Below are 11,078 nucleotides of genomic sequence, written 5' to 3'. Positions count from 1 at the left end.
GTTTGGATGTTCCATCCTCTCCAAATTCAACTTCCTCACCATCTCTTTACAAACCAAATTATTTGTACTTCCACTATCAATGATAGCTTTACAACACTTACCTCCCGATTTACATATCATTTTAAACAAAATTTTCTATTGTTTTTGTTTGCAACAAGGCTCTCTTCATGACCAATGTTTCACCTTTCTCAAGTTTTCCATAGATCCTAGTGATCAAATGGGTTCTTCCTTTCCATAAGTAGCTCTTGCATTGTTCTCTCCTTTCTTGATAACACTCCCTTGATGGCATTCAAATGCCTTACGTACTTCTCCTCAAAAAAAGAAACAAATTGTTTTGAAAGGATTCTTGACAAGTTCACTACCTATCCTTTGATATCCATCATTGTAGTAAGTATTGTGACTTCCTCTATCATTTTTGTCAAAATATTGAACATGTCTTGCTAAATAGTTTTCACTCTTCTCAACTCTATGGTATGGATATCCTTCCTCTCTTTGCTCCACATTTTGATACGTCTCTTTGATATCTTCCTCCTCTACCTTTCTACCTTAATTAAATCATTTACTCAACTTTTATTCAATTTTTAGCACAGTTTGGTACAGTTCTTCAATATCAATTATGTTTAAAAGATTCAATTCTTCTTTGATTTTGTTTTAAGGTTGTTTATGTACTGCACACTTTCTCCTAGCTAGCTTCACTGTGTCCAGTTCTAACGATCATATTATGAAAATCCTTGGTGTACTCATTCACAATTTTCTTCCTTTTCCTTAGGTTTTGTAACCTTTTTAACATCTCTATTTTATAGTCAGCAGGTATGAATTGATTTTTTAATTTTGTCACCATTCTATCCCACTTTGTGATTCTTTCTTTCTCTCTTCTATTTCTATCTAATTGAAATTATCTCCACTAAATTGTAGCACGACCTTTCAACTTGATTTTAGAAAATATAAGCCTTTTCAAACCATCAATTTTATCATACTCAAAATATTTTTCCATAGAATTTATCCAATCAATCAATTCTTCAGGATTCAAATTACTAGCATAATTAGAGATTTCAATTTGAGGTATGTTATCAAGTTTAGAAAAAAATTTCAATTATTATTTTTATCTAACTCTTATTTCTCTAGTATTTATTCATTTGGATTTATAGCTTGAGCTATTATTTCACCATCATCATTCTCATCCTCATTTCTAGGGTTTAGGCCTATGTTTCTATCTTCTTCTATAACATCTAATCATATCATTTTTCTCATCATGTCCAACATTTCTTCCAATCTTCCAACAACATTGGTAATACCAAATATTCTACTTAGTGGCATATTTCCTTCAAATATGGTGCAACTCCCTCGAGTCGATGATCTGGCTACAAGGTTCCAATTGCCTCATAGTTGGTGCTTTGTTGACAAACACTTGCAGGCTACCTCAAGTTCATGATCTATTCATTGTAGGATCTTCTAGAATATTCTTCACCTTCTTAATATTTAGAAACTTGCTTTGATAACACTTGATGTAGTCAGAAATGGAGGGTCCAAATTATGGAATTGTCCAAACATGCAACCTAGAGTTAATAAAATGGAAATACCATGAAAATAATAAAGATTATTATTGATTCAAAATATTAAATGATTACGAAGTTCTCATTTTCCTACTACATAAAGGTTATAGATTGGCTCACATGCTACCACAAGCTTATTAAAAACTTACATGCAAATATGAAAGTCAATATAAGACTCAAATCCTAACTCACAATGAGAATTGGAGAGCATCTTAACTATTATCTAACTAACACTATCTTTTCTACAAATTAAAAAAATGTTTATATACCCACTCCAAGCCTTAGAAATGATCCACATTGGCCACAAGGAGTTCCAACACTTGATGCTTTATTAAATGTGTAGGCAGGCTTCATCATGATGGTAAAGCTCCCAAAATAAATGAATTATATTGTGGTCCCATTTAAAAGTTTCTCTAGTCCTAATTTTCCATGTGGTACTGTTAGACAGTTCAAATAATCGGAAGACAACTAAGAAGGGGGGGGGGGGGGAATCAGTTCTCACCAGATTACCGAAACCTTAAGCAATTAAAACTTTAATACTGGAACATATAAGATCAATACCGAAATCCATAAACCAATTACCAAAATAGCAGATATACCAACTAAGCTCAAACAATAATTAGAGAACAGATACCATCCACATGACACCAAGATTTGTACGTGGAAAACCCGATAAAGGGAAAAACCATAGTGGGAAGCCTACCCACAGTCAGATAATACTTCTGCAGTAAGTATGCGATTACAAATTGAGGGGCCTGCACTTGCAAGAAGGTCAATGACCTAGAGCACATTGCTCATTACAAAAGGAGTTTCACTGACTACATGAAAATCCAAACTACAATCTGAAAGAAAGAATGAGCTGCAATGATAGCATCTCCAATGCCTGAATACAGTTCCAGTTAAGCTCAATACCAGAGGACTTAATCCTCTTGCATAAAACCAACTCGATCGCCTATGATCAAATGTCCTTACCTCTGATCTTCATGCACCCTGGTAGATGTGAAACCAAATCTACATCCTTCGCCTGCATCATCCTCTATTTGTGTCGTAATGGAAGCTTTGAGAAGTGTGCACCCACGTAGGAGAAATTTTGTTGGCTATTGATTATATAGCAACGCTGGTAGACAAATACGCCAAATGTGGAAGCACAATTCCCGCCTATGATTCATTTGGATCTATTCAAGGCTTGATGTGACACAACTTGAGTAAGAAGATGATAATAAAGGTTGCACTAATGACCATTTCTCATTCTCTAATTTTGTTGACAAGGGTTCTAGATACTCTGTTGCCAAAGGTCATATGTGAGACCTCCAATGCAAATGCCTTGCTGCTTAAAAATCCCCAGTTCTAAAATTAATTTGTATAGAATTGGGGTCGTACTTAAAAAACGCACCATTGAATTGAGAATTATGAGGCACAACAGATCTACTTCTGTTGTCCCCTGCATTACTGTTTTTGTTTGTGCTTGAACCTGGTTTGAGATAGGAGATGCGGGTATAAACCAAGGAGCTGCTTTTCGAACTAGCTCTCATTTGCCAACTAGAAGGATCACGTATCCCTCAACAAACAAATGAACACCGTACAGATCATCCCTCCCTCCATGTTGGTCAGTGCAAGCTCTAAATCTTGTTCTCCAAACCGCCATCCCCCTCCATTCACTTACACCAGATCCAGATTCTGTCATCATGGAAAGAAACCTCTATTCCACATTGTGTAAATCAATAAAGCAAGTAAAATATTATTGAATAAAGAAAGATAAAGAACAAGGAAACAAATCCAGGAAATACATCTACCACTCATTTAGAAAGCAAACATCATGATGCATATAAAGAAATCGAATGCAGCTGCACATAACTGCCTTAACCACTTCCTCCATTAGTGCGGAAACTTCTTAATTTCCAATACAATTGCTTTATTTTGATAATTAATTAATTCAACCATTCAATATTATGTAGATAACACTTAATCATCGTATTATAATTATTATATTTAGTTATTTGTGTCCTTGCAAGGGAGTTGATTCCATTGCTTATTATTACTAAAATAATACTTAATCTTTAAATGGTACAAGTGTTAAAGATACTACATTTCCCTTGGAGTTTATTCAAACAATCTATTATAAAAATCTAAAATGATGTGACAAGAGACGACTCCCTTTTGATCCATAAAATATTTTTAGCCTTAACATAATTCTAGATTAACAATTTATTAGGCCCACAATTTTGGGAAATTTCAAGAAGCGATGTGTAGATCATTGTTAGAAAAGATTAATCTAAAATCATTCTAGATCTAATGTGTATTTCTATCTACCTTAATTAACATATGATATCAATATACTTACTTGGTTTCATCAATGCTAAAGTTTGGGTACGATAATATCTCATTATTCAAATAGAGTTAAAGGGGCATTACATGCCATAATATGATGTGAACACCTATCTACTGCATAGCCATAACTTACCCAACATACAACTACAAAAAAATTATACTCGGCTATGATACAACTATAATTAGTACACTATAACTATACATAGACAAGGGCGTCTTTCATCCAATATATAAAGATGTTGAATATGTCCCATATGTTGAACTAGATTATCTTATACAAGTTTGAATAAACTATTCCAATTACTACATGTAGATTAGATCAAAAAATGTGTGAGGAGTGAGTGCCCCCCCCACAAGCTTCGCACACATTCTTGGTCTTCTTTTAGTCCCACATTCAATAATTTTGATCATAATTGATAAATAAAAATATAATTTACATAGTAAGAGCGAATATTTGCATCTAAAGATTATTATAAGCCAATTTATAATTGTTAAGTGTCATCATAAAAATAACACCTCAATACATGCTTAATTATCTTTAAACCATTTATTCATAATTGATTTCTTGCAAAAATTGTGAGAGTGATTGTTATTATAAAGGATAAATTTGACTTTATTGATTAGATACATACGCTGTAATGCACAAATTAAAACAATAACAAAGAATAAACTTGAAGGTTTATTATTTCATATTTTTCCTCTAGTTTCATTCTAATGGATAACTCAATCACACTATAAGAAAATTACAAGGCCATACATTTATTGTGACAACTTAAGTCAAGCTCTTTGAATTTACGTTGTTAGATCCAATAGTTTACATGTTATTCCTTACAACCGTTTATTGACACTTACTAAATGTTTATTCTTAGAATATTTAATGTGCACATTGTGTGCATTAACCCCATAGGACATGATGGACAAGAGGTCCAATAGTATTAAATATAACCATATGGACCCATGATATTCATGGTGGATGAACGTGGATCATTATAATTCATTTGCAACCAAAGGTGAATTGATATGCATGGTGAGTTATAAAAGTTATCTCCTTTCAATTTATGAAAGACGGAAACATACCTTTCTTTAACCTTTATATTTTGTATTCACACTTATAAACAATTACCTTGCAAAACAATATCTAATAAACCAATTAGGTACAAGGGCCACACAATTTCATAAAAGATAATAAAGACACGACACATGCATTTTGACCAAGTTTCTAGCATAAGATGTGACATTTCAACAATTCACAGTGTATTAGTGTCTTAATCGATAACTAAATAAACTAACTAAACTCTTATGGCTTGAATAGTTGGCTAACCCAGAGAACCAACTAGAGTATTTCACCTTGCTGTCCATGTCACTGTTGATAGATGACATCATCCTCTCACATGATGCTTTCCCTCTTATTAAGGACATAACCTCATACAATACATCATGATCAACATACATTACTCTACATCAATAATCTTAATCAAGATACATGGTTAAATCATCATTAGTTAATTGCTTCAATACACATAATTGGAGTGCACATCTTATAATTGTCTTTTGGCCCATCATCATGAAATTAAATATTAAGCCAATAAATAAGCACACATAGAAATAGTTGACCTATCCATTCTAATCAATAATTAATAATTGTTAACAATCATACATATTATTGTAGATTTGCTAATAATAAATGCAATATGTATTTATGTGGTACTGTAAAAATAGACACACAATTTTGAAAATAAGAAAAAGAAATTCAATTCCTTGGAACTATAATAGTGTAATGCATTTCATGAAACAAATATTTGTGAATCCCTTTATGTGGTGTAAATTGCGACTTTGGATAGATATGAAACATTTTAATAATTATCTTTTAATGTGATGTATATTGCACATTGGAGCACATTTAAATGAATGTGAGATATTTAATAAAATTTGTGATTGAGGTCTTGTATAGTGCACATGTGAATGGATATGATTTGCTTGAATATTTGTCACAAAAAAAATCTCCTTTAGATAATTGTTTTGTGGAAACAAAGGTAAAATTTATAGGTCACACTCGGAGATGCCACTAGCATAAATATTAAATATATCTATATAAAAGACAATGAGAGGCTTGCATTGAGTTGTCTAATAGAGAACTTACATAAATTCTAGATAAGGACATAAAGTAAAAAGAAAAAAAATACATTAGCAATGTTAGAAGTACAATTGCCGTTGCACCAAAGATCGACCCGTTAATGTCTGATACAACCACTAGACTTAAAGAATCCATAGGAGGTGATTAAGCCATGTCACAAACTTGAGCATTGCATTGCACAATACAAGGAGACTAAGAGCGCACACCTTGCTATAATCCCCCCCAGCGCAAGCAAGGGGGTTTGAACCTGTGACCCAGGCTCTGATACCACTTGTTAGAAGCATGGTTGTTGTTGCTCCAAAAGATCAACCTGTTAATGCCTGATACAACCACTAGACTTATATAATCCACAAGAAGTGGTTAAGCCATGTCACAAACCCGAGCGTTGCGTTGCACACACAAGGAGACCAAGGGCGCACACCTTGCAACAAACAACATAATGAGGAACTGACCAACACAAGGTCAATACAAGATAGGCAGCTCATGTTAATTTAGATAGGAGTTGGGGTAAATGACGAATCTCCAAGGAAAATTGGGAAGAAAGAATATGCCTATCTTGTAAACTAGGAACAATGAAGATAAAATTTGAATAAATATCTTAAATATATCTATATAAAAGACAACGAGAGACTTGTCTTGAGATTTCCAACATAGAACTTATATAAATTCTAGATAAGAACATAAAGTAAAAATAAAAAAAAATGTTAACAACATAATGAGAAATTGACCAACATAAGGTCAAAACGAGATAGGTAGCTCATATTAATTTAGGTAGGAGTTAGGGTAAATGGTGAATCTCCAAGGAAGAATGGGACGAAAGAATATGCCCATCTTTTAAATTAAGAACGTCAAAGATAAAATGAGATTACACTAGAGAATTCTAAATATACATCAACATTTCTTAAGGTATCATCTTGTCAATATGAAAGTTCCACATTTGAAACTCATTATATGATTCAATAAATTATTTTTTTTTATAAATACATTATAAAAACCTTGCTAATTTCTTTTATAAATCTCCACCTATTCCACTAAAATATAGACATATTTGTCCCTATTCAACATTTGATGATGTAGGTCTTTTCCATGAAACTCAATACCTATATAAAAGTAGTTCCAACTCCATAACCAAATTGTTAGAGACCAGAGGTTGAGTGTTTAACTATGTGAAAAGTAGTTGTGGGGTTTATCTACCCCCAAAGTTTCAGCAATATGGAAAAAGCCTAAAGGTGTGTATGAGTTTAAGGTAAAAGCATGCATTGACCACACCAAATGGCACTCAAAGGGGATACAAAAGTAGGACCCTCACAGCCACCCCTACGTACTCAAATTATTAAATTTGTCTTCTATTTTCACATGGGAGTAGAGCTCTCTAAAAAAAATCTCTTTCAATGTCCACGTCATGAACAAGTGGACCACTAGGAGACTTCCACCTGGCAATCTACTTTTCTCTTCTCTTTGAGCTGTTCGAGCAAAACGGGAAAAAAATAAAGGCCAAAAATAATGCCGAAAAACAGAACAAAAGGGCCCCTGCAGGCCCCGTCAATAGACGGAGGCCGAGACCCGTCGAAACGGTAAATGACCTCTTTTTTTTTTTTCTTACGCCTGCAAAAATTACGACATCCCGTCAGCCTGCCGGCTCTCGATTTTTTTTTTTAAATAAATTTTTTCCTCTACATCTTTCTTTTTCCGTCATATGACGAGAACTGTTGTACAATGGTACATTTACTGCAAGAGCAGCGGGAGAAGGCGAGGGGTGTGAAGCAAAGCGAGAGAGAAGCTTCTGGAAGCTTGGAGCTGGTTCAGTGACGTCCATAGAACCCAGCGCTATGTCTCAGGCGATGCAGGTCTGAAAAAGAGCGGGTTAATTTGGTTGCCTGTGCTGTGAAATCGAGTGTCCTGGAGGATTCTGGTGGAGCTTTGGTGCTGAAGTTTCTGTGGTGAGTGGAGGCCCTGCTAACATTATTTTGTATGTTGTTTTTTACGTTTTCAAACTTCTTGGCTTTTTATTAGCAGTGAAGTGGATCCGGGGTTTAATGTTTGCAAGGTTAACGTGATCCAGGGTTTGGTGTATTTATTTATTTTTCAGTTAATTTTCTCCTTGGATTGAGGAAGATTCAGGGTTTCATATGTTCTGTGCATTTCTTACAATGGGATTCGGCCACATTATGTTGCGCGAGAAGCGAGCGAGCGTTCAGTTTTTTGAGCTTTTCTTTTTGGCGAATTGTCAAATTTTTAACCGCGGCATGGGGACTTGCATTCAGCTTATAAGCCGTACGTGTGTAATACTAAAATTTTATAATACACATTAATTACATGTCTTTGGGGGATTTGAATCTAAATATCACACAATAAAAGCATCCACTCATTTAATTGTTTCAGTTGAGTTGATCTAATGAGATTTAGCCGAATTAAATTTCTATGCATATCCAGTAAAATGCGTGATCTACTCATTATTCGTAATATGCCATTTTTGGACCACAGCATAGTCTTGGGGTTATCCTGGCGTAAACGCCATCCGTTCGGTCATATTCACCAAAGACTTGCACCTGGCCTAATTCTTTAACTTAATATTGCACATTATCTGTCTGTCAAAGGTTTGAACCCGTGGCTTTACCACAAGATTCCTGTGCATTTACCACCTCAACTCATCACATTTGACTCAAAATATTTGACAGTTTTATCGTTTGAGTATTCTTTATTTTGTGTGTTTGACCTTAATGACTTGATGGTTTTGAATTTCAATATTCTTGGATAAAGGATTAGCTCAATGCTTAATTGAATTCTTCTCCTGCATTGATTGGAAAGCAGGATGGATAGAGTTGGTGTGGGCACAAACCTGGTAAGTGTAAGGCATTGCACATGGGTGCAAGTAATTTGGACCGGATTCATATTCAGGCCTTGTTACAGGTATTACCGGTGCACAATGAGTGTTATCAATAAACTTCCAGTTGTGTCTTTGTTATGAGTATGCTGATCTATTATTAAAAAATAATTTGGGATGAAACCTAAACCCACCTTCGTATCTAGCCGGGGTTCTTGGTTGGAATAACAAAATGAGTGCCATTATAATGGTTAACATATTTTTCTCCTTTTTATCAGAAACAACAGTACTTGATGGGGGTTAGTGAAATAAAGTGCACCAGTTCACCAAAGTTGTGTTTTAAATGGGTTGATGTGTGACTTCAAAGGAGTGGGTTGAGGGAATATTTCTACTTTGTACCTTAGATGTAGTGGAAACCAAAAGAGACTTCTTCATGGAATGCTCTGCTTATGGTGGCATCTGGTACAGATGCATGAATGCTTTAAGGGTTAAATCTATCCTTGGCCTCTTTGAAGAGCCAATCTTTAGAGAAGGTGAAATAATCAATTGACCAGAATCATTGGTAAAAGATCTATCCATAAGAAGAAATGAGCATCTTCTCCCAAACTTAGCCTCCTCTTTTTCTTTCATCGATTTCGTCTTCCATTGTAGAGTGGGTTCCCTAGAAAACATATACACTAGGGGATGGAGACTAGCGGCCACCCCAAAGAAAACAGAATCATTGTTGTCTTGGAGTAAATAATATTTAAATTTCTCAAGGAGAATTCTAATACATTTAATTCATTTTTTGTATAGACCAATTGCTACTCTACTTTGCAGCTGGTAATGTATAAAAAACAGGTCAAAATAGTTTTAGGCTTTGACAAATCTGCAGCTCTGTCAAAAGGTTATAGGCATGATCTCTACGTGACAATAACTTATTACAATCATGCTATGCTTAGAAATAGGCTAATGGACGTAATGCTATTGTTTGTATCCTGTTCAGAATAATTCTGCTCTGAATAGATTATAAACTAGAAAATTGTTAACAATATGTTCACAAGAGTTTGTCAATGTTTGATCTTAAGTAAACATAATATTATTTAAAATTACTACAATAAGGCCTTTAAGTGGATAAGCAAGATGAGCATGGGCAAAATGAGAACTAATTCACATGATTGCCTCTATTTTAAATGGTTGAAATTGCATCAATAACCCTTTTTGGATGATGTTAACATTATATTTTTTTCAGTCCATATACTGTGAAAATATTACTATCAATAACAACAGAGCTTGCAACAATCTAAAGATGACATGAAGTGAATTTTTTCATTGACTGCAAAAATTGGAAAATATCACAGGTCATAAACTGTTGTTGATAAAAAAATCACTGCATTATGTTCCAATGTATTAGCATGGTCTGAATGGACGACACTAGTAGGCGGGTAGTGTGGAATTTTCTTGGAGTTAGAGCATAGGGAAGATGTCAAACCGAGGAAGTGGGATATTGTGCATATAATTCATTTCTGTCATGTGTGTGGTTTTTATGCTTGATTTTGATCTCCGGTATATCTTTGGTGCTTTACTTGTCATTGGGGGATGCAGTTTACCTTAAGCATTTTTAATGTTTCAGTATATCAGTTCTAAAGATTTTGCAGCTAACCGTGGTTCTCATTTCATTAAGTATGTAATTTTCTAGTAATTGGATGGGTACTTTTAGCTAATTTGCATTGTTAACCAGTGATGTCAAACTGAAGGGGGGCTAAAGCCATTAATTAGTTAAGTCCTTGCTTTCACGTGTTTAGTTTTTTGTACATGATTGATGTTTGGTGCATCTTTAATGCTTCACTCTTCATAGGAATTGCCTAGTCTACCATAAGTACTTTTGATGTTTGAGACACCCTTTGTCTTGAATTGTTTCCAACTAACTGATGGTTCTGGTTAAATCAGGCAGGTAATAACTAGCATTTTGATGGATGTTCCTAGTTCATTTGCATTATCTTTGTGCACTTCTATTTTTACCGTTTTCATCAATTTCAGCATCAAATCAGACTGCTCAGATTGGTTGTCAATGAAATGTTGTTCATGATGGAACGATGGCAATTCAGGTTTCTATGTTGTAGGGCATCTCAGTCTAATCAGCAATTAACATTCTGTTCTGGTTGTCTTGTTTTCATCTGTATTCTGAATTCATTTGTAAACACAGATTTGAAAATGCTGATAACAAACTTATAGGACAGATTTATCTAACCAGTGAGTA

General features: G+C 34.4%; 1 protein-coding gene across 4 annotated transcripts in view; it reads left to right on the top strand.

The window, feature by feature from the left end:
* The first annotated feature begins 7,461 nt into the window (after positions 1-7,461).
* The window catches only part of LOC131051529 (shaggy-related protein kinase kappa), a 37,113-nt gene continuing 33,496 nt past the window's right edge, over positions 7,462-11,078 (top strand). For 2 of the 4 annotated variants that reach the window (XM_057986099.2, XM_057986101.2), the window contains exon 1: positions 7,623-7,955. The gene's annotated coding sequence lies outside the window, so the exon portion shown is untranslated. Of the gene's footprint in view, positions 7,590-7,622; positions 7,956-8,826; positions 8,926-11,078 lie in introns of those variants that run through there. The other 2 variants (XM_057986100.2, XM_057986102.2) reach the window with 2 other exon arrangements.

The sequence above is a fragment of the Cryptomeria japonica genome, chromosome 3 (genome assembly GCF_030272615.1).
Source record: "Cryptomeria japonica chromosome 3, Sugi_1.0, whole genome shotgun sequence".
Lineage (NCBI taxonomy): Eukaryota > Viridiplantae > Streptophyta > Pinopsida > Cupressales > Cupressaceae > Cryptomeria > Cryptomeria japonica.
The sequence above is the reverse complement of the archived record's forward strand: the minus strand, read 5'-3'. Positions and strand labels throughout refer to the sequence as shown.